At 43.9% G+C, this 24,010-nt stretch overlaps 1 long non-coding RNA gene across 2 annotated transcripts; it reads right to left on the bottom strand.

Annotated features, from left to right (window-relative positions):
• Positions 1-23,988, bottom strand: LOC113902366. 2 transcript variants are annotated; one of them, XR_003513800.1, is made up of 3 exons: positions 23,850-23,986; positions 20,367-20,478; positions 1-220 (listed from the first exon to the last, which is right to left on the bottom strand). It is a non-coding gene; the product is annotated as an uncharacterized LOC113902366 (long non-coding RNA). The 2 variants fall into 2 exon arrangements; XR_003513801.1 differs by lacking the exon at positions 1-220 and adding an exon at positions 20,041-20,081 and having other exon boundaries at positions 23,850-23,988.
• Positions 23,989-24,010: the final 22 nt, after the last annotated feature.

Raw genomic sequence — 24,010 nt, 5'->3', positions numbered from 1 at the left:
AATTTATTTCTCTTTTGAACAACAGTTACACACTGGAGCAGATATATCTGCTTACTGGCACAAAGCTTAAGCAAAAATGACAGATGATACCAGAATTTCTTTCAACAGGTCTTCCAGGGAACAGGGAAACGCACGCCCATCTGTTCAAGGCTCAAGCCAGGGGCTGCTGCTTCTGACAAACTGGCCACACCTGGTCCCACTGCTCCCTCATCTTCGCTGCCTGCAAGCGGCAAGGAGCTTTTTAAGGCTTCAATAGTTAATCATTCGTAAGAAATAGGAAACAGACATCGAAAATAATAAATAAGGGAAAAACAAAATTGTATAAAACTCTCTGGTAGTTAGCAGTGGTCGACTTCTGAAATACTAGAGGGTTTCAACTTAAAATTAGGGCGTCTCAGACTTCCCTGGTGGTACAGTGGATAGGAATCCGGCTGCCAACGCAGGGAACGTGGGCTCAATCTCTGGTCTGGGAAGATCCCACGTACCTCGGAGCAATGAAGCCCATGTACCACAACTGCCGAGCCCACATGCCCCCAAGCCTGTGCTCCGCAGGAAGAGAAGCCACTGCAGTGAGAAGCCCACACACTCAACGAAGAGAACCCGCTCACCGCAACTAGAGAAAGCCCTCGAGTGTCAATGAAGACCCCATGTAGCCAATAGTAAGTAAATAAATTTTTTTTAAAAGTATTTGGGTGTCACCTTGGTTGGATCCCTCCCCTTCACCCCCACAGGGTGTCCAGTTTGTGATCCTGAACAAACTCTTCACCCTCTAAGCTCCAGTTTCCTCTTTATTGCAAAGGGGAAGACCCTGACGTCATCAGCTTGTTGGGGAGATTAAACGAGATACTGCATGTAAGGACTGGCCTCTGCTGGCCCCCAGGCTGAGTGACATAAGAGAGTGCATGACCGTTCTCATGAATTCTTTCCGCTTTTCTCTTCAACAAGATGATTCAGTCAGAACAGTGTGTGGTTGCTTGATTCGAAGAGCAATGAATTCACAGTAGCCAGAGGTGGAAACAACCCGTGTCCATCAATGGATGAATGGATAAACAAACTATAGCAAATACACATAATGGAATATTATTTGGCCTGGAAAAGGAACAACGTTCTGATGCATACTACAGCATGGAAGTGCTTTGAGGCCATGATGCTAAGTGAAATAAGCCAGTCACAAAAGGCCATAATGTATAATTCCGCTCACATGAAGTACCTAAATGCTCAGAGGCTTCCCTGGCAGTCCAATGGTTAAGACTCTGTGCTTCCACTGCAGTGGCACAGGTTCAATCCCTGGCCAAGGAATTAAGATCCCATGTGCCATGGAATGTGGCCAATAAATAAATAATAAAATGGGTTGAATGCATAGAGACAAGGAGAATGGTGGCTGCCAGGGGACAGGGAGGAGGGAAATGGAGAGTTAGTGTTTAATGAGTACAGAGTCTCTATCAAGGATGATGAAAAGGTCTGGGGTATGGACAATGGTGATGGCGCACAGCAACATGAACACATTTAATGCCATTGGACTTTGTACTTAATAATGTTAATATGGTAAATTTTATGCTATGGATTATACACTTCACCAAAATAAAAAATAATCACGAAAAATACTCCCCAAGGACTTATACACAGACAGGGTCAATGCATTCATTTAGACTGAGTTCCTTCGCCCTTTGGGCCCCACACTGACCTGCCTACAGCTTCTCTTCTGCCACCCCGTATGCCTCCCCGCCCTAAGGCCTGCCTTCGAGTGCCCCCATGAGTCTGCCCAGGCGTCCCCGCTCCTTTCTGAATCACTACTAGGATGCGGAGGCTACAAACACACCAGGCACACCTGTGGCTCAGTGTAAAACCAGGCCTCTCTCGGTTCCTGCCCCACTGCCCATCTGCTTCAGCACTTCTCTTTCACGGGCTTCCCTGGGCCCCGTGAGTCACCTGGACTCCTCTTTTCCACCTGTGCTGACCCCTTGGATGGAGTGACTCAGCCCTTGGATTGCCCGCTTGGCTGGGCACTTGGCCTTGTGAGGTTCAGCTTCCTGTGTCAGTTCCCTGATGACTCTTCAGAGTCTGCCAAGCAGCTGAAGTCATTCTCTGCTTGTCTCCAGCAGAAGCCACCGGGCTCTGAGGCTAGGAACATGAGCGTCACCCATTTCTGCCTTCCCTCCTCTGCCCCTCCATCAGGGCCACCTCAGGAGTACCTAGTCTTTGGAACACGCCCTTGCATCCTGCTAGAAGCCTCTGCGTGCACCTCTGGTCTGGCTCCATCCTCCAGTCTGGTGTGCCCCCTCTATTCTGTGTTCCTCCTCCAGTCTTGTCTCTCTCCTCTGGTCTGTGTCCCTCCTCTGGTCTGGTCTCCCTCCTCTGATCTGTGTCCCTCCTCTGGTCTGGTCTCTCTCCTCTGGTCTGGTCTCACTCCTCTGGTCTGTGTCCCTCCAGACCTTTCTCCCCATCATGGCCAGAGCTGTTGTCCCAAACGCAGATCTGGTCATGCTGCTCTCCTGCCAAGAAGCCCCACAGGCCCCAACCCTGGAGGACACGCCTGGGCTCCTTGCTCACCAGAATACACCCCTCACACAGGCACCTGCCATACCAGCCCAGCCCCTCCCTCACCACAACACACAAACATCTCCCCATCCCTGAGGGCTTCCGCCAAGGCACACATAGCATGGTTTGCCCAGAGCGGTCTCTGCTTACACCTGTTGTTCGGTGTAATTATGAATAGCCTTCTTTTTACTCTCCACAGTGTCCTGGTTTGGGCAACAAGGTACGTGGTCACTGCATTTGCCCTAATTCTTCATCCTTCATGATCTGCTCCCTGTTGGAGGTGTGGGAAGCCTTGCCCACTCGGCTTTCTCTGTGTGACTTCATGACAGTGTTCACCGTGGTGCATTGTTAGGGAACTGTCTGTCTTCCCTGCTAGACTCCTTGATCTTAGGTGTGCTCAGTCACTCAGTCATGTCCAACTCTTCATGACCCCACGGACAGTAGCCCGCCAGGATCCTCTGTCCACGGGATTTCCCAGACAAGAATACTGGAGTGGGTTGCCATTTCCTCCTCCAGGGGATCTTCCCGACACAGGGATCAAACCTGTGTCTCTGATGTCTCCTGCATTGGCAGGTGGATTCTTTACCACCAAGCCACCTGGGAAGCCCATCCTTAAGTCTTGTATATCTTCTCGTCCCCAGCACTCAGAAGAATCCCTGACATAAAGTAGGTGGGCAATTAAACTTTGCCAAAGAGGAATGGAAAAGATGAATTCATTCATTAAGTGAGAATTCTGTGCCCAACACTGTTCCAGGTTCTTGGCAAAGCAGGTGACCATCCACATTCTCGTGGAGTTCCTCCACATTTAAGTGGAGAAAACAGACACAAGTAAGTTTCTGAGCAGATCACTGGCAGGGTACAGGTGTGGAATTTGCTGGGTGACTAAGCAGGCTCGCCCCCAGACCTGCTCTGTAGGTCAGCTCTCCTTGAGGCATGAGACTGTCTGGGGGATGAGGGCCACCCTGGCCAAAGCAAGCATTCGGTCAGAAGGGAAGAAGCAAAATGTGATGACGAGAGGGGGTTCACGGAGATGCTAGGATGCTGGCTTTGACGATGGTAGAAGGGGATAAGCCAAGGAATGTGGATGGTCCCTTGAAGCTGGAAAAGACAAGGAAATGACCCCTCCCTAGAGTGTCCAGAAAGGAATTCAGCCTGGCCCAGACTTTGAGTTTAGCCCAGTGAGGCATGTGTCAGACTTCTGATCTTCAGAACCAGAAGACAAAACATTTAAGCTCTAAAAAACAGGGAGAAGAGAAGAAGCAAGGAAGAGAGGCTAGGTAAATGTGTCCACTGGGAGTAGGACTGGGGGAACGATCCACCTCCAGGCCAGAGCTGCCTCCAGTAGTGTCTTCTTTCCACCCTGTCAGCGTACTTCTGGGACAGTGCATTTAACGGTATGTTTGAATGTTACTCAGAGTGTTATTGTAAAGCTCTGGGTGAATACCCTGCCTTCCTGCCCAGGCACATGCCATGTTAGAACCTGTTCACACTAGTTACATGCTCAGGACCTGCCAACCTTGTCCTGAAAACTTTCCTCGACCATCCCTGCTCCCTAACTCTTACATCAAACACCACTCATTGTCATTTTTAGTAATTAGAATACCAGATCTTCAGGAAAATACCCCCAGAGAGATTGCTCCCATTCAAATATAAAAATGAAAACAACTCAACAGACATGAAAAAGGCAATACCGTCTGTTCTGTCGACATAGTTCGAACAGAAGAAGCCACCCAGGGAAAGAGTCAAGGTACCAGATCTCTAGGATTAAGCATACCCTGGAAAGCCCTAAATATCCTTCCTCCTGGTTCTACTATGAAATGGTCTGAGAAAGTCTCAACCCTAAAACCAAAGCACATCAAAGAAAATTTCTTCTGTTTTCTTTTTTTCTTCCCTTGAGAGATGGTGGAGTAGCAGTTCTGTGGATGAGAATATCAAGCAGGCATTTTGATGATGCAGGTAATGAAGCTGGTTGGAGAAAATGGGAACTGCACTGGAAAATACCAAATGAATTCTTTTGTGTTCTCCTGTTCTAATGCCTGGGTCAAAGCAACCCAAACCAACCGCAGTTCTGCAACACCAGGTGAGTGTTCCAGGGAGGCCAAATCCTGCTCCATCCAGCAATCCATCACCTGTTTGAACCTAAAAGATCTCACTCTTTATCTTTCTGCCTTCTTTCCATGCCACTACTCTAATTTAAATAATTTCCCTGCTGCCAAGACTGCAGTAGATTCTTCTTTCCTTTTTGCTTTTTGTTATGAAAATTTTCAAATATATTAAAAAAGCAGAGGGAATAGTAACCCAACTTACCCATTGAATAAACAACCCAATTTACTCATCATCCAATTTTTCTACAGAAAATTTGCATGTAGTAAAATGCATGGATTTTAAGTGTACAATATGCTTTAATAAATCATATGCTTGTTTGAGGCTTCCCTGTGGTACAGTGGTAAAGAATCTGCCTGCCAATGCAGGAGACGCAGGAGATTTGGATTCAATCCCTGGGTTGTAAATATCCTCTGGAGTAGGAAATGGCAACCCCTTCCAGTATTCTTGCCTGGAAAATTCCATGGACAGAGGAGTCTGGTGAGCTACAGTCCATGGGGTTGCATAGAGTTGGACAAAAAACTCAGCATGCATGCATATACTTGTTTGACTGCCACACCCTATCAATATAAAGAATTTTCCCATCACCCCAGAAAGTTCCTTTGCCATCACCCAGTTTGGCAGTTATCAATACAAAGCCGCGCTTGTTTCATCTGTACCCCTACTCCTGGACATCTCAGGATGACTTTGAAGAAAATCCAGATATCTTCTTACTTTATCTGTAAATATTTCTTTGTATTTCTTTGAGATCACCAAACTATTATTATCACACCTGAAAGAACAATAATTGTTTAACATTGTCAAATACCCAGTCTGCATCTATATTCCCCCAATTATCTTTTAATAGATTTACACTTGGTTCTTCATCTTTGGTCTATTTCATTGATTTTGAAAACCACTTCAGGTGAACATTTCCAGTCCACCATGGTGATTATCTTCTGTGTGCTCCTTAGTCTAGCATACTTGGACTTGACAGATAACTTTCCCATTTAAATTCCAATGCTCCTCTTCATGCAGCTTATCCTCCTACCAAAGAAAACTAGGTTTTATATGAATAAACCTGTTTCCTCATGGCTGGGAATTTGATTATGTGTCTCTTCCCTTTACCCTGCCCACAAACGTTTGTTAAATGTTTTCTGGACACCTACTAAGAACCAGGAACGAGCTTATAGCGAGGGAATCAGTAGGGAACAAGATAAACCTAATTCCTACCCTCTGGGAAATCATGGCTTCCTCCCCTCTCTGCCTGTTGGAACTTCAGTTACTTTAAGTGCTCGTTGTTCAGTAGTGTCTGACTTTTCGGGACTGCATAGACTGTAGCCCACCAGGCTTCTCTGTCCATGGGATCTCCCAGGCAAGAATACTCCAGTGGGTTGACACTTCCTCCTCCAGGGGATTTTCCCGATCCAGGGATCCAACCCTCGTCTCTTGCATCTCCTGCATTGGCAGCATGGTCTCTGTCTCCTCTGTTCTGTTCCTCACTGATGACTCTCGCTCTGTTTCTTCTTTCCTACACTGGGCTCTATTTCTTACTCCACTGAACGCAGATTTGTGGGCTTGTGACCCTAATTTAAGTCTTCCCTCAGTCTCTGGTCCCCCAATCATGTCCCTGGTCAGGATCTCAGAGCCCTGTCACTTCAAATCCATTCATCTCACATCTTTGACCCTGAAGCCAGAGTCCTGGACCAGAACTGATCTTTATCATACTTCCCACCCACCCCCCCCCCTCCTGCACTTACAAGCATTAAAAAGCCTCTGCAAATTGAAAAGGAATGGTTGCATATTATTCTTTTATGTTCAGCCATAATTGTCTTAACCATTGTCCTAATACTGACCTTACATTAGTTTTCAGTTTGTCACTGTTATGAATAACATTTCAGTGAATATCTTTGTAAATAAATCTTTAGGCATATATCAGGTGACTGTCTTAGGTCTGGTTTGTGGAAGCAAAAGTACTGACATAAAATATGGCACAGGGACTTTGCTGGTGGTCCAGGGTTTAGGAATCAAGCTTCCACTGCAAGCAGTTCGATCCCAGGTCCAGAACTAAGATCCCTCATGCCCCAGGGTGTGGCCAAAGAAAAAAAAATTAAACATACAGCATATAGATTTGATACATAGTGCTAACTTGATTTTAGAGACAGTGTGCAAACATACACTCCCACAGCAGAGAATCTATGTCTGTCTTGTGACATTGTTGCTAACCTTGGGCATTGTTGGCAAACTAGAGAACAAAAGGGAATTTTGGAATAAAAAGGAGCTTTTTCAACAGGATCAAGAGTATCTACAAAAAATATACAACTAGCATCATAGTTAATGGATTCAGACCAAAGGGTTTCTCCCTAAGATCAGAACAAAGCAAGAATGTGCACTCCAACCAAATCTATTTAACAGAGCATTACTTTAAAATGTTTGCTAAGGTGAGATATTTTAAATCAATGTGTATTTTAATTTGTATCTCTTTGTTTTTGAGAATAACTTTTGTTATATTTATTAGCTGTTTGTACCTCTTCTTTCATGAATTTTGTATCCGTAGTCTTTCCCTATGCTTCTGTTGGTGTCCTATGGTTTTTTAAGTTATTTTTGTGAGCTCTCTATATTTTTGTCTGGTATATTTAGTTTTACAAATCTGTAGTTTGCTTTTTTGAATGCCACATTTTTGCAATACAGAATTTTATTTTTTTAATAGTAATCAAAACTATGGAGTTTGTCTCTTTTTAAGTGGTTTGGAAAAGACCCCCATGCTGGAAAAGATTGAGAGCAAGAGGAGAAGAGGGCAGCAGAGGTTAAGTTGGTTGGATGGCATCATTGACTCAATGGACATAAGTTTGAGCAAACTCCAGGAGACAGTGAAGGACAGGGAAGCCTGGAGTGCTGCAGTCCATGGGGTCGAAAAGAGTCAGACACAACTGAGTGACTGAACAACAAGGAGTGGTTTTTATGCTTCACCATTTGTTCTTACAGTACTGCACGATACTATAGAAACTCTACTGCTCCCATATTCAAGTACTAGTTGGGTAGTTCAAAGCTATAACTAATTTAGCTATGAAAAATAGCTTTTATATCCTGCAGCTGATATTATTTGTATCATTACAGTGCATCAGCATGAAAAAAAAATGGCTCAGAGAATCTAATTTGCAATATTGGTTCAAAGTTACAATGTGTAGGATTTATACTCATGAGTCACACTTTCATATGTGGCTCTCAATTAAAAAGATGGTGAGATCGATTATTCAAGAAGCAGAGGAGCATAAAAATGTATGACAGAATTTCATGGGGAAAGATAGCTTAATTTGGACTGAAAGTTCACCTTACTAATTGTTCAAAATGCAAATGGAGAAGAGTTTTCTCCTGTTAAAGAATAGCTAAAGGAGAATTAAAAAAGAATGGTTATTTTCACATGCCATCAATCAATAGTTTATTGAGTATATTGAGTATTGAATTTTCCCAAGGTTATTAGTCTAAAAGGGGATGATTTTTAAATGTTAGTTTATTAAGTGACATCGAAGAATCTTTTATTTGACTTTATTTGTAGCTTAAGTCATGTATAATATCTGCAGGTTAATAGCTGAGAAATTACTGTATTTTTATTATACTTCGTGTTCTTTTGTCTCGTGATGAGTTTGGATATGAGTCAGTAAGACAAGTACAAGAGTAAGTACTTTCCAGAATTAATCTAAGCATTTGATGAATAAGATTTGTATGATATCAGTATTCTCAACATAAAACAAAGGGAGAGTCCAGATGAAGCAATTTAAGAGAATAATTTAGACAGAAGTACAAGAAAGAATCGTGGATTACTGAACTTCAAAAAGAATGCATCTATCAATCACAATTTCAAAATACATCAGTGGAAAGAGAGGAAAATTATGCTACCCAGCACTGTTGAAAGGTGCTCTGATGTTGGAAACACGCACCATTCAGGCCCCTGGCTGCCTTGCTCGCTCTGCTTCCCCTCTGCCCAGTTCAGTCCAGGCTTTCTAGAATTTGCTTTCTGTCTCAGCAGTGTGCCTGCATGGAGCAGGGACTCAGTGAATGGTAGCTATTACGAACACCTTTTTGATAGGTCCTTGGGGAACAGAATCCACATTCATATAAAGTACCAAGACGGTGGGCTCTGGGGCCAGGCTGTTGGATGCAAATCCTGTATCCACTCTTAACCAACTGTGTGACCTTGAGCATGTTATTTACCTCTCGGTGTCAGTGTACTTTCATTGAAAAAGAAAATAAAAGCAGCATCATACTAGCATGTATATCAGGATTAATATCAAGGCATACCAAATACCTGCTAGAGAGTAAGCATTTAGTGGTGCGTCCATGCTCAGTCATGTCCGACTCTTTGTGACCCCATGGACTGTAGTCCACCAGGATCCTCTGCCCATGGGATTCTCCAGGCAAGAATGCTGGAGAGAGTTGCCATTTCCTCCTCCAGGGGATCTTCCCAATCCAGGGATCGAACCCTCATCTCCTGCGTCTCCTACATTGGCAGGCAGATTCTTTACCACTCAGCCACCTGGGAAGCCCAGTAAGCATTTGGTACACTTGAGCTATTCTTACACAGAGGAGAGGAAAACATAACCAGCTAGATAGTCTCTGTATCATTCTCTGCCAGTGAAACAAAACAAAACATATACAAACACCTCCTAAGGCCATTGAGTCAAGTTTAGCTGTGTGAAATAAATACATACTCTTGCCACTACATACACACACACAGATACACACACACACACAAAAGGCTTATGAAAATAGAAATGAATATCTCTCACACACAAAACAAGCCAGAAGGTAGGCAGCCCAGGCTGCTCTAACATGATCGTCTGGATCCAGGCCAATAGTTGTACAGGTCTCTCTCCGCAGACAGCATCCTCATGGCCCCTAAAGGTGCTTGGTCCCTACCATCTCATCTCCTTTTCCAGCAAGGAGAAGGGAGAAAGGGTCGCAGGGCCTGCGCTTACCCTTTAAAATTATTTGTCAGTAGTCACATGCAACACTTCCAAAATCATTCCGCTGATCACAGCCCCATTGAGCTAGGAAGGAGCCTGAGAAAGAGTCCCTACTCTGAGGGGTCACTTGTCCAGCCAGTAACTGGGGGTTTGATTACAAAGGAGAAAATGGACATCAGGGAGGACAGCAGCCTATCAGGTAAGGACCTGGTTCAGAGCAAGAAACATAATGGGAATATTTGAGAGAAATGAGGGTAATCCCCCAACTGTGTATTTGCATCCTTATTTGTCAGGACACAGTTGTCAGTGGTTTACTTCATTGTGTTTTATGTTTTAATCCTAAGAATTATGAAAAGGATTATGGTCTCATCCCTCCTGGAAATGCTCTGCAGAAGAGTATCCAACTCATTCGGACCTCAACTTTTAGAGAGGAAAAGCACTTAGGGAGGATTTCAAAGAAAAGCCATCTGATGACTAAGATGACTAACCGCTCAGAATGATAAAACCGAGGTCGGACCTTTAAGAAAGGGGTGTGAGTCATCCAGGGAGAGAAATGGCTCCAGAGTGACTAAAGAATGATCTCCTGCTACAAAAGGACTCTGCTCCCGAGGAGAGGGGAGGGGAGGAGGGGAGCAAGGATGGCCAGCCAGCTGTTCATTTCCATTGAGACTGGAGAGACACAAAGGAGAAGCAAAAGTGACTTAGGGTGACCCATAAGGAGAAGTGTGCTGACAAGGCGGCATTAAATACTGCAAGTATTTAATACCTCGGCATGTGCTCCTCCCCCCAGAAGGGGCTGGCGGCAGGTAGAGACAGTAGGTGAACCCCCTGAACATCAAAGGTCTTCTCTCCCATGCCTGTTTCCCTCATGGTATAACTATGTTTCAGAGCTCAGAAAAGGGATACTATGATGATCTGAAAGGTAATGTCTGGTTTTGCCTGTGCATGAAAAGTAAGAACAACACAATGTCAGTGTATTGCAGAACAGACCCTATAAGGAGAAAGGAATGAATCTCCCATAATTTAAGATACAAATTATAATAATAATGTTTGGCTTTCCAGTCAGGATGCACTTCATCCTCTGCATGTGTTAAGCAATGCCAAACAAAATATACACAGAGAAAAGAAAAACAGATAGAACATAGCTCAGAAATAAGACAATTACTTATGAGGGCAAGAAAGAGAAAAGAGTTAGAGCCGAGTGGGACCTGGGTCATGGGTCTCAAAACAGGCAGTGGCAACTGGGAGTCTCCTCTATCCATGGGATTCTCCAAGCAAGAATACTGGAGTGGGTAGCCGTTCCCTTCTCCAAGGGATCTTTCCAATCCAGGGATCCAACCTGGGTCTCCTGTATCGCAGGCAGGTTCTTTACCACTGAGCCCCCAGAGAAGCCCTTAACATCAGAATCCAATTATTCACTCGTTTATCAAGTGTGCACTATGTCATGCTGGTTTCCATTTGCATCTCTGACCCCGTCTCTGCTTTCTCTGCTCTGCCTCCTGCCCCACGGTCTAACCTGTAGGACTGGGTTTTATTTGGATTTGAGTACCTGGAGGCACCAGCAGGAGCTTGGAGACTGGCTGGCGTGTTTATAACCCTGGCTTCCTCTTCAGGGTTGCTGTGGGTTGGCTGCTCCAAAGGCAACACTTTCTGGCACCTCAGTTCAGTTCAGTTGCTCAGTCATGTCCAACTCTTTGAGATCCCAAGGACTGTAGCATGCTAGGCTTCCCTGCCCATCACCAACTCCCAGAGCTTGCTCAAACTCATGTCCATTGAGTTGGTGATGCCATCCAACCATCTCATCTTCCGTCCTCCCCTTCTCCTCCTGCCTTCAATCTTTCCCAGCATCAAGGTCAGTTGGGAGCTAACCCCCTGGGAAGTCCAGGGGCTGCTGCATCATTGATGGTCCCAGGGGCCTGGGGCATGCTGGGTTGTCTTCTTCTGCAAGTGGGAGATAGCTGCTGTGCCCCGCCCCACACCCCCTGGGAGACACGGCACCGAGATATTAGAGGCGACTTCAACCACGTGTTGCTGTGTGCCCCTCTGACCGACTCACCAGGTAACCTACCAGGCTGCCCATTTTGAATGGGCACAGGGTATGAAAGGTTCTGAAACAAATCCAGGCTGTGTTACAAGCCCTGTGAGCTGCAGACCCAGTGGCCTGGGAGAATCTGTGGCAGACGGAGATGCTATGGGGGTGGGGTTGGGGGTGGGGAGGGCCTGGGAAGACCCAATAAGAGCCAAGTAAAGCCAACTGCTGATAAATAATTTTTTTCAGTAATTTTTTTGTTTTTACTTGCACTGATTCTTCATTGCTGTGAGCGGATACTTTCTCTAGTTTCAATGAGTGGGTGCTACTCTTTGTTGCAATGAGTGGGCTTCTCAGTGCAGTGGCTTCTCTTATTGCTGAACACAGGCTCTAGGCTCACAGGCTGCAGTACTTATGGTGCATGGGCTTAGTTACTCCTCAGCATGTTGGATCTTCCTGGACCACGGATCGAAGCCATATCCCCTGCACTGGCAGACGAATTCTTAACCAGTGGACCACCAGGGAAGTAGTCCTGCTGATAACTATTTTCGCAGTTGAAAAGCAGCTCCTGGACAGTTTGAGGGCCCCAGAGGGACTGACCATTTGACCCCTCACACCCAGGGCATGCCCAGCAGTGTGCTGTGAGTGATGCACTGAGACCAGGCTCTGCAGGTCTAGAAACCTCAAATCGGGCGGTCCACGCTCCGTGGCACCTCTTCCTACAGCTTGACTGCTCCCCTCTCAACACACACTGGTGGACCGATGGAAAGTTCCTTGCAGCCGCTTGCAAAGAAGGAGAAATTGGCTGGATTTATTCATGGATGTACATGGTAGGATGGAGCCAGACAGCAGGGATGAGCCAACGAGTAGGGGTGGCCTGAAAGAAGGGAGGATGGGGCGCGTCCTCCTGCTTTACTGTAGAAAAGAGAAGGAGGTCTGAGGAATGATCACCTGACTCATGGGCAGTGGTAGCGGGTTCACCACATGATCGGGGATTTGGAAAAAATAGTTTAGTGGCGGGAGGGCGTGGGAGAGACGTGTGGCTGGAATGTGTTTTGGAATGTGTACAGAATCTGTACAGGTGGCCAGATTACAATTCCACAGCCTGGCAGGCTTAGACAACAGCCATTTCTTTCTCCATGTTGTGGAGGCTAAAAGTCCCAACAGCAAGGTGCCATGAGGGCTGGTTTCCGTGAAGACTCTCTTCCTGGTTAAGAGAAGGCGGTCTTCTCTCGGTCCTCACCAGGCCTCTCCACTGAGCGCCAGTGGTGAGAGAGCTCTTTGAGGTCTCCTCGTCTTTTTTTCCCCTTTGTTCCTCATTTTTGTTTATTCAAATTTTTCCCAGCTTTACTGAGCTATAATGAACATTTAGCCTTCCTCCTCTTCTAAGGACAACAGTCCTGTTGGATTAGTGCCCCCTCTGTAGGGCCTCATTTAACTTGAATCACCTCCTTAAGGGAGAAGGCAATGGCACCCCACTCCAGTACTCTTGCCTGGAAAATCCCACGGACGGAGGAGCCTGGTAGGCTGCAGTCCATGGGGTCGCTAAGAGTCGGACACGACTGAGCGACTTCACTTTCACTTTTCACTTTCATGCATTGGAGAAGGAAATGGCAACCCACTCCAGTGTTCTTGCCTGGAGAATCCAAGGGACAGGGGAGCCTGGTGGGCTGCCGTCTATGGGGTCGCACAGAGTCGGACATGACTGAAGCAACTTAGCAGCAGCAGCAGCAGCAGCAGCATCTCCTTAAGGGGCCTCCCTGGTGGTTCAGATGGTAAAGAATCCTCCTGCCAATGCAGGAGATGTGAGTTCCATCCCTGGGTCGGGAAGATCCCCTGGAAAAGGAAATACCAACCACTTCAGTATTCGTGCCTGGAGAATCCCCATAGACAGAGCAGCCTGGTGGGCTACAGTCCACGGGGTCACAAAGAATAGGACACGACTTACTGGGTAAACAACAACAACAATCTCCCTTAAGGCCCTTCTCCAAATACATAAACTCATGGATATGAGGAGGGGAAACCTAGCCCCTAGCAGTAATCAGGTGGTCAAGTTGATCCACCCTGTGGACCCGTGGCAGTCTTTCCTCGTCACCCTCGAGCCTGATCCAGGGGCTCATGAACAAAGGACATAGGAGGCAGGGTGGAAGCTGTACACGCCAGTAGCTTATTCCCTTTCCAACTCTGGTCTGGCTTCTTCAGGGGCTGAATGTCCAACCTGCTGGCATCTGATCAACACTGAGACCCTGAGATGGCACCGTGCCCCAAGGAGTCGGCAAGAGACCCCTCCAGCAGAATCAGCCTCAGTGGGATAGATCTTTGCTCCAATCATGTGCTTGCCTTCCCTGCCCCCCAGGAGTTCCACCAGCACTAGCATTCCCGAACTCAGAGACTGTCTTCTCTATCACCACAATGTTGTAAAGAGATGCATTTACAGAGGCTGTCATTTGCCAGTGGGATCTTGACCAAGGAACTCACTGGCTTTATCACATGCTTCATTCTCTAGGACAAAAAAAATCTAAGTCACTCAGTCGTATCCGACTCTTTGTGACCCCACGGACTGTAGCAAGCCAGGCTCCTCTCTCGATGAGATTTCCCAGGCAAGATTACTGGAGTGGGTATCCATTTCCTTCTCAACCCAGGGATTGAACCCAGCATTCCAGGCAGATTCTTTACCATCTGAGTCACTAGGGAAGCCCTTAGAGGAATATTTTTAGGACCAGGTGACATAATTGATTACTTCCAATTCATTAATGATGTATTTTGAATCACCCATTCATTCAATTATCCATTCAATCTCCAACTCAATGACTTTAGAGAAATTATGTCTATGAATTCTTCATTTTTCAAATAGTTTTCAGCATCTTCTAGAAGTATCTACATTCTTCCTGCTGGATTTTCACAGGGCTACTACATAATGGCATTAAACTCTGAATAGCAGCCTTCCCACAAATTTCACATGAAGCTGCTCCTTTTGAAACTAGACAAAATAGCAAAGGAGAACAAAATTAAACAGTCTAGACAATGAAGGAAAAAAATCTGTTTTCAGTTTATATTTTATTAGAGGTGACCTGCCAGTCTGATGCCATGTTAAAATTACCCAGAGTAAAAAAGGAATGTGTAGTTCTATGAAAATCTTCTGTTTATTTTTAAGCAGTTCCCTAATGAGTTATTCATATAACTAAAATTCTAGGTCACTTCATCCACAGAGATAGACTCTGCATCTATTCAATGCTTGCAGAAAAGGAGGTGGAAACACCATTTTCATCCTGCTATGAATGTCCTTATGGATGTCTCCTTGTGTTCATGTACAGAAGCAGTTGTAGGGTACTTACTGATAGAATTGCTGAGTTATACAGGGAATGGGAACATTCACCTAGCAAAGTGTTATCAAGTTCTGCCCAGGGACTGCCCTGGTGATCTATTGGTTAAGAATCTGCCTTCCAATGAAGCGGAAGCGGGTTCAATCCCTAGTTGGAGAACTAAGATTCCACATACTGTGGGACAACTAAGCCCACCAGGCGACAGCTACTGAGCCTGCTGACCCCAAGGAAGATCCCACGTGCAACAACTAAGACCTGATGCGGCCAAATAATCAGTATTTTTAAAAATTACCCATAGTAACACTGAACCAATTGGGCTATTTTATTGCTCCCATCCAGTTCCATTTTTTCCATCTCTATTTCCAATTATTTCTTGAGCATTTACTTGAGCTTTGCTGGTGGCTCAGGTGGTAAAGCATCTGCCTGCAATGCGGGAGACCCGGGTTCAATCCCTGGGTTGGGAAGATCTACTGGAGAAGGAAATGGCAACTCACTCCAGTATTCTCGCCTGGAGAATCCCACGGCCGGAGGAGCACGGTAGGCTACAGTCCATGGGGTTGCAAAGAGTCGGACACGACTGAATCACCTTCATGTTCCACTCTCTAAGCAGTAGATACAAAGTGACTAAGTCCTTACCCTTACGAAACCTACATTTAAATTTTTTGGAATCCACTGTGCCAAAGAAATCAGACCACTACCCTAAGAAGTTTCCTATCCAGTTTATTCTCCAGTTTCAAATATCTTCTCCTAGATCAACTAAAAATAAATAGAATTTTACCAAATTATTTAAATTGAGCCTTACCAATTTCGTGTACCTAAATCAGCTTTCAAATACTACAGAAACCAACTGTTAAGTATCACAGATGCTTGAAAACTAGTTTGAAGAAAATAGTTGGCAGTGGGATTGCATTTGCAAAATGTGAAAGCTTTGTGAAAATTAGGAGCACTAAAATAATGTCTGACAAAGATTGTTCACATAACACTTTTTGCTTCAGCTACAAACTCCAGCGCTAAAATTTTTTCAAAACCACTTTGTATCAGTCATTTTGCAGGAGCATTTTGATGTCATTGTAGTTCATTACAATGGTTAAAGTTACTGTCAGTTTTCCAAAAAATTCTATTTCGGAAATTCCTGGCATTATGAAACTGGAGCCCAAGTAATTTTTCTAATGGCTAAAAAGGTTTCAGTCTTTTGTCAGCAAGTACTGTAGTCAAAATATTTCAACCACAAACTCTTCTTTATTCCCTGAGAGTACAGCCAAGGACCTGAATGATAGCAGAGAGGTGGAGACAGGACATGGCCAGTCAGCAGAAAATTCTGAGTCTACTCAGAGGACCAAAGCCTAATTGCTCACCTATTTCACTTGACAACCAAAAAGGCTGTTTTGAGAAAACTTGTGTGGCTTTCTTTTTAAAGTGTCTCCAAGAGAAATTTTAACAAGTCTCATCAAGTGCTAGTTCCATATTTATGTGATTTTCCCAGAAATTTGACCTAACAAGCAGTTTCACTGGAAATTTACAGACATAACAGAATAATAGTGAAGCAAAATTAGCCTAATTACAGTATAAATTAAAAATCCAAGTCAGTTCAAGGCAATTCAGCAGCTGTACAGTTGCCACTGGAATTCTGGTAGGAATTGCATTTAATCTATAGCTTGCTTCAAATAGTTTGGACACTTTAACAGTATTAATTTCATTTCAATCCTTGAAAATGGACTTTTTTTCCACTTATGTGTGCCTTCATCAGTTTATTTCCTTAATGTGGTATAGTTTTCAGTATACAGGTTTTCATTTCCTTGGTTAAAACTATTAAGAATTTTATTCTTTTTGATGTAGTTAAAAGTGGGAATTTTCCTTAATTTCTCTGATAGTTAGCAATGTAGATATATAGAAATATACCAGACTTTTATGTATTGATTTTGTATCCTGCAAACTTATTGAATTCATTTATAAGTTCTAACAGTTTATTGATATATCTTTAGGGTTTATTTGTATATACACACACATATTGAAAAAAATATGTATTACTTACTAAAATATAGAGTATTACTCAGCCATAAAAAAAGAAAGAATTCTTACCATTTGCGACAACATGGATGACCTTGAGGGCATTAAGCTAAGTGAAAGTCAGAGAAGTACTGCCTGATCTCTCTTATATGTGGACTCTAAAATTTTAAATTAAAAAAAAAAGACAAGATATAGGGAACAGATTGGTTGCCAGAGATGGAGGGGGATGAAGGATGGGAGAAATGGGTGAAAGGAGTCAAAATGTCACATTTTCTTTCAACTTTTTTGGTCAGCCATGCAGCATGTGGGATTTTTGTTTCCTGACCAGGGATCGAACCTGGACCCCCTACAGTGGAAGTGCAGCATCTTAAGGGCTGGACCGCCAGGGAAGCCCCCAAAGTGCAACATTTTTCTAAATAAATAGGAAATGAAATAAATTAAGGATAACTTAATCCATTGTGCTTGATTCATTTACACTTAACTCATCCAAATGCATTCTGTAAGACCCATTTATCATCCAGGAAATCTTTTGAACCTTTCTAAGACAAAGTCTTTTGTCTCTGAACCAGTAAGTTCTAATTTTCCACATGAATGAAGCCTGGGCCTTGAGAGACCGATTGATTTTCAACTTAGATTCTTGAAATTTGAAGTGAAATAAAGACTCAATATTATGTTTATTGCTTTGAGCATTGAATAAGGTCATTAAAAAAAAGAAGAAGAAATTTCTCAATGCAGGCCCAGGTACCCATAGTCAATAAGGGCTAACAATAGACATGAAATTGGTCTATCAGCCCTACTCAAAATTATTATGAAGCAAGAATACGGGATCAGAGGGATAGTCTCTTTCTTCCTTCTCTACAAATACAAAAAGTAAGTTTGCCTGGAAGAGATGGGAATGGCTCCAAGTGATGGTGTTACGTGGAAAAACTAATGTAATCGTTAGGAATAAGTTGACTCCAACTGACTAGTTTTCTCCTTGAATTTATTACAAGTCTGACAATCTCCTAGATGCTTCCTGCAAACTAGAAAACCCTACATTGTATCTGTTTCCACACTTCCAAGCTGTGCCTTACTGTCAAAGCATAACTAGGTCTCCATAAATCACTGCAATGGCTTTCCCAGCTTTCCTTTCAATACACTTTCTGCCTCAAGGCTCCTGATATCTGATTCAGTTCTTCCTCATGGTGCTCTGGCCTTAGCGTCTACGGCAGTTGAAGATATTTTAGAAGCTGGAGGAAGTAGGATTTGGGAACAGAAAAATCTGGATGCAGATAAAGTAGATCTGAGTTAGGGAGTTGAGATTCAGTTTAAATGCCTAATCCCATGGACACACGCTTGTTTATGCCTTTTTCATGGAGAGAATCAAATTCTGAAAGGGTATACTCTGTCTTACTTGATTTTTAAAAATTAATCAATATTTATTTTTGGCTTCCCTGAGTCTTCGGTACTGTGTGGGCGTTCTGTGGTTGTGGCGAACAGGGGGCTTCTCTTGTTGCAGAGCACGGGCTCTAGGCAGGCAGGCTTCAGTAGATGCAGCATGTCAGCTCAGGAGTTGTGGCACACAGCCTCAGCTGCCCTGCAGCATGTGGGATCTTCCCAGACCAGGAATCGAACCTATGTCCCCTGCACTGGCAGGCAGACTCCCAACCACTGGACTACCAGGGAAGTCCTGTCTTACTTGATTTCTTTTTTTTTTTTTAAAGAGTTTCTCTTGTTCATATTTTTTTTTTTTTGCTTCTTCTCAAGATCTCAAATGAAAATTTTAATGGAAAAAAGATTATTTTGCATAATTATTCTTCACCATGTGTTTTTCAATTATTCATGGTATTTCTGCCTCATTACTTTGGCTATCATACAGTGACATTCTCCCGGAGACAAGAATTCTCATTATATGATTTTTATACTAGAAACTCATCAGTTCTTGAAATTGTCCTTGTGCCAATCCACCAAGACAAAGGCAAATTCGATGGAGGTTACTGATACTCAAGTGGAGTCTTCAACTAGAGTCTCACACATAAGAGAACACATCCATGTTTCTCCTAGCTTAGAAAATTTGCCTTGCTGGAGTTAAACTGCCAGTGTCTTCTGAAAACCCAAATAAACCAAATGTACACTTGGCTAATATCTTCACACAGGAAGGAAATAGAGACATAAGCTATTTTATTATTCTTATTATTTAGTGAGCCACGCACCATGAGGGATCTTAGTTCCCCAGTTTAGTTCAGTCGCTCAGTCGTGTCCGACTCTTTGCAACCCCATAGACTGCAGCACACCAGGCCTCCCTGTCCATCACCAACTCCCAGAGCTTGCTCAAACTCATGTCCATTGAGTTAGTGATGCCATCCAACCATCTCATCTTCTGTCCTCCCCTTCTCCTCCTGCCTTCAATCTTTTCCAGCATCAGGGTCTTTTCTAATGAGTCAGTTCTTCACATCAGGTGGCCAAAGTATTGGAGTTTCAGCTTCAGCATCAGTCCTTCCATTCAGGACTGATTTTCTTTAGCATTGACTGGTTGGATTTCCTTGCAGTCCAAGGGACTCTCAAGCATCTTCTCCAACACCACAGTTCAAAAGCATCAATTCTTCAGTGCTCAGCTTTCTTTATAGTCCAGCTCTCACATCCATACATGACTACTGGAAAAACCATAGCTTTGACTAGATGGACCCTTGTAGGCAATGTCTCTGCTTTTTAATATGCTGTCTAGATTGGTCAGGGATCAAACCCATGCTCCCTGCATTGGAGTGTGGAGTTTTTTAACCACTGGACCACTAGGGAAGACCCATGAACTTACTTTAATGAGCAAACTTATGAATTTTGCTTAGTATCTTACTCAAGCCTGGTGCAAAATCACAAAATTGGCTCCATTTAATAATTTTTTAAAAATAATTTTATTTATTTATTTTCAGCTGTGCTGGGTCTTCGTTGCTGCACGTGGGTTTTCTCTAGTTGCAACCAGCGGGGGCTCCACTTCGTCGCGGTGCACGGGCTTCTCACTGCAGTGGTTTCTCCTGTTGCAGAGCGTGGGCTCTAGAGTGCGAGCTCAGTAGTTATGGCACAGGTGCTTAGTTGCTCCACAGCACGTGGGATCTTCCGGGCCCAGGGATCAAACCCGTGTCCCCTGCGTTGACAGGCAGACTCCTGTCCACCACACCACAAGGGAAGTCCAAAACTGGTTTCATTTTAATGTCACACTCCTGTTCGTTTGTTGACCTTATTTTCTAAAGCTATTGGGTGACTTTCATTTCTGAGTTTTTAAAGTTATTATCCATCTGTATGCCTTTACAGAAGCAGTGATACTTTCAGCCTAAAATACCCTTGCTACTTGTTCTCTGGTCAAAGAGTGCCTCCTTCATTATATTCAGCCTTCTCTGCGAAGCTTCCTTTCTCACCCAGGGACTCTTCTATCCCACCCCTTCCGCTCACCTTGGCGCAGTGGATCAGCCACAGAACTCCTGTGTTGCTCACACTCTGTGTCCTCTGCTAGTCCACCTAGAACAGTCTGTGGCCTTCCTCTTCCACCAAGCTCTTTGGAGTCCTTGAAGGCAAGGATCATGTTTTATTCATTTTTATGGTCCCATCCCTCAGAATGGTACCTGTTTTAATCTAGATGCTTATAAATATTAAATGAATTTTGAGTTTTCCTACTTTCTACATTTAATTTACTTCACATTTCTTTTTAAGTTTCAAGCCTTTTCTTACTCTTTTTACAGTTAATGATCTCAAATGGGATAAACTGACCATCAGACATTTAGGAAACCACTTTGGTTTTCAGATCTGTACAATGGAGCTAATGACACAAACCTACTTTAAAAGCCTGTGTTAAAAATAAATGCTGTAGTCTCTCTTCAGAGGAAAATGCTAAATAAATAAAATAAGGGTTCACTTTGGAAAACCATCTGGCAATTTTCTCCAAAGTTAGACATACCTTATGATCAAGCAATGCTCTCAGTATTTACTCAAGAGAAATGAAAACATATCCTCAAGAATATTTCAGTTCAGTCACTCAGTTGTGTCCGACTCTTTGCAACCCCAAGGACTGCAGCACACCAGGCCTCCCTGTCCATCACCAACTCCCAGAGTTTACTTAGACTCATGTTCATTGATACGATCCAACCATCTCATCCTCTGTCGTCTTTTTCTTCCCACCTTCGATCTTTCCTAGCATCAGACCTGGGTTCAATCCCTGGGTCAGGCAGATCCCCTGGAGAAGGGAAGGGCAAGTATTCTTGCCTAGAAAATTCCATGGACGGGGAGCTTGGCGGGCTACAGTCCACGGGGTCACAAAGGGTCGGATACAACTGAGTGACTAAAACTTATTCATACAGCATAAAATCAAGGGGAAAAAAAACAACAACCAAATTTCCATTAAAAGAATGTATAAACAAACTGTGGTATATTCATACAGTGGACTACTACTTAGCAATAAAAAATAAATTCAACTGCTGATACCAGCAACAACATAATTGAAACTCAGAAACACTAAGCTGAAAAAAAAAAAAAAGAGTCAGACAACAAAGAGTACATACTGTACATACATTTCCATTTATGTGAAATTTAAGAATAGGTAAAACTAATCTATGGTTATAAAAATCAGAATACTGGATTATTCTAGTTGGGGAGGGGATTACCTGGGAAGAAACACAGGCAATGTTCTAATCTTGCTTGGAGATATTGGTTATAAGATTGTATATATTAGTATATATACTGATTGTATATATAGATTGTATATATATTAGCATATTGTATATATACTAATTGTATATAGTAGATTGTATATATTAGTCAAAAATCATCCAAATGAACACTTAGGATCTGTGCATTTCAGGGTATATATATTTAAAAATTCTATCTCAATTTCTCCCTCCCTACCCAAATATATGTATATAGACAGATATATATATAATACACACATCCATATGTACACACATATGTACAAAGATATACAATATACACATGCTGCTGCTACTGCTAAGTCACTTCAGTTGTGTCCGACTCTGTGTGACCCCATAGACGGCAGCCCACCAGGCTCCCCCGTCCCTGGGATTCTCCAGACAAGAACACAGGAGTGGGTTGCCATTTCCTTCTCCAATGCATGAAAGTGAAAAAATAAAGTGAAGTCATATCTGACTCCTAGCGACCCCATGGACTGCAGCCTACCAGGCTCCTCCGTCCATGGGATTTTCCAGGCAAGAGTACTGGAGTGGGGTGCCATTGCCTTCTCCGATAATATACACATACATATGCACAAATACATATGTACAAAGTCTAAAACGGTAGGCCACAGCAAGAACACATTTAATTTTGGAATTTATCTTGTTATACTATTATTTTCATACTAATTATGTTTTTCTTAGGATAAGAGTAATAACCATGTTACCCTTAGTCCAGATACACTGATGAGTGAGATAAATAACAGGATCTGCTAAAAAATAGAAATTTGATATAGAACAATTTTACTATGACAAGTAAGGTTTTTTGTTTGTTTTTTACTTCGCAGCTTGCAGGATCTTTTCATACTGTTCATGGGGTTCTCAAGGCAAGAATACTGAAGTGGTTTGTCATTCTCTTCTCCAGTGGACCACGTTTTGTCAGAACTTTTGAACTGTGGTGTTGGAGAAAACTCTTGAGAGTCCCTTGGACTGCAAGGAGATCAAACCAGCCAATCCTTAAGGAAATCTACCCTGAATGTTCATTGAAAGGACTGATGCTGAAGCTGAAGCTCCAATATTTGGGCCACCTGATGTGAAGAACTGACTCCTTGGAAAAGACCCTGATGCTGGGAAAGATTGAAGGTGGGAAGAGAAGTGGACGGCAGAGGATAAGATGGTTGGATGGCATCACTGACTTGATGGACGTGAGTTTGAGCAAGCTCTGAGAGTTGGTGATGGACAGGGAAGCCTGGAGTGCTGCAGTTCATCGGGTATCAAAGAACTGGACATGACTGAACTGAAGTGCAGGATCTTAGTTTCCAGACCAAGGTTCGAATCCATGCCCCCTGCAGTGGCCTCAGAGTCCTAACCACTGGACCACCAGGAAATTCCCAGCTTTTTTTTTTTTAACTAAAATCGTGTGTATGTGTGTGCACGCGTGTGCTAGTCGCTCAGTAGTGTTCGACTCTCAGTTGTGACCCTATGGACTCTAGTCCGCCATGGGATTCCCTAGGCAAGGATACTGGAGTGGGTTGCCATGCCCTCCTCCTGGGCATCTTCCCCACCCAGCGATCGAACCCAGGTCTCCCGCATTGCAGGCGGATTCCAGGCAGATTCCTTACCATCTGAGCCACGTGGCTTAACACTGCTATCTGTTGAAGAAAACAAAGTCCATGCGCGCAAACTACAGCCCAGATATGACTTATTATAGTGACTGCAGTTAGCCTGTGTGCAGCTGAGGACGACGCTCAGCTGTGGAGATGCTGTCAGGGAGAAGGCAGAGCCTCCGTTTATCCAAGGAGCCTTAGCAAGGAGAATCCTAAGAAAGGAAAGATGACCTGTGGGAGCTGGAAGGTAGTGATTGTAACGGCCAACAACTAAAAATGCCAGAGTCTGGTATTTTTAAGACTTCTTTATTTGCCCCCCGCCCCCCCCCCCACCCCCCATCTTAGGGCCTTAGCTGCAGCAAGCAGGATCCTTATTGAAACCTGCGGAATCTTTAGTTGCAACACAAGATGCGGCAGACAGGAATCTAGATCCTCCACCAGGGATGGAACCAGGGACCCCTGCATTGGGAAAGCGGGGTCCCAGCCACTGGACCGTCAGGGAAATCCCCGGAATCTGATTATTCGTACATCTTCCGTTTCACTAGATTTTGCCCTGTGGCTTTCCAAAGTGGTTGTAACACGCACGAACCTACCAGGAAGTGTGTACTATGCTTTTACGCATTGAGAAAAAAAAGGTTTGAAACACGTACAAACCGGACAACACGCTTTCTTCACTACAGCCTGGCTTTTCGGCCCACATAGCCATCCCCGTTGACTGCAGCAGCGAGAACAGACCCGTAACCTCGCGCGCCCGGATGCTGCCCGAGGACGCACGCACACACCCGCACCCGGCGTGGCGTCTGACGCAGGC

Source organism: Bos indicus x Bos taurus, chromosome 12 (genome assembly GCF_003369695.1).
Source record: "Bos indicus x Bos taurus breed Angus x Brahman F1 hybrid chromosome 12, Bos_hybrid_MaternalHap_v2.0, whole genome shotgun sequence".
NCBI lineage: Eukaryota > Metazoa > Chordata > Mammalia > Artiodactyla > Bovidae > Bos > Bos indicus x Bos taurus.
The sequence above is the reverse complement of the archived record's forward strand: the minus strand, read 5'-3'. Positions and strand labels throughout refer to the sequence as shown.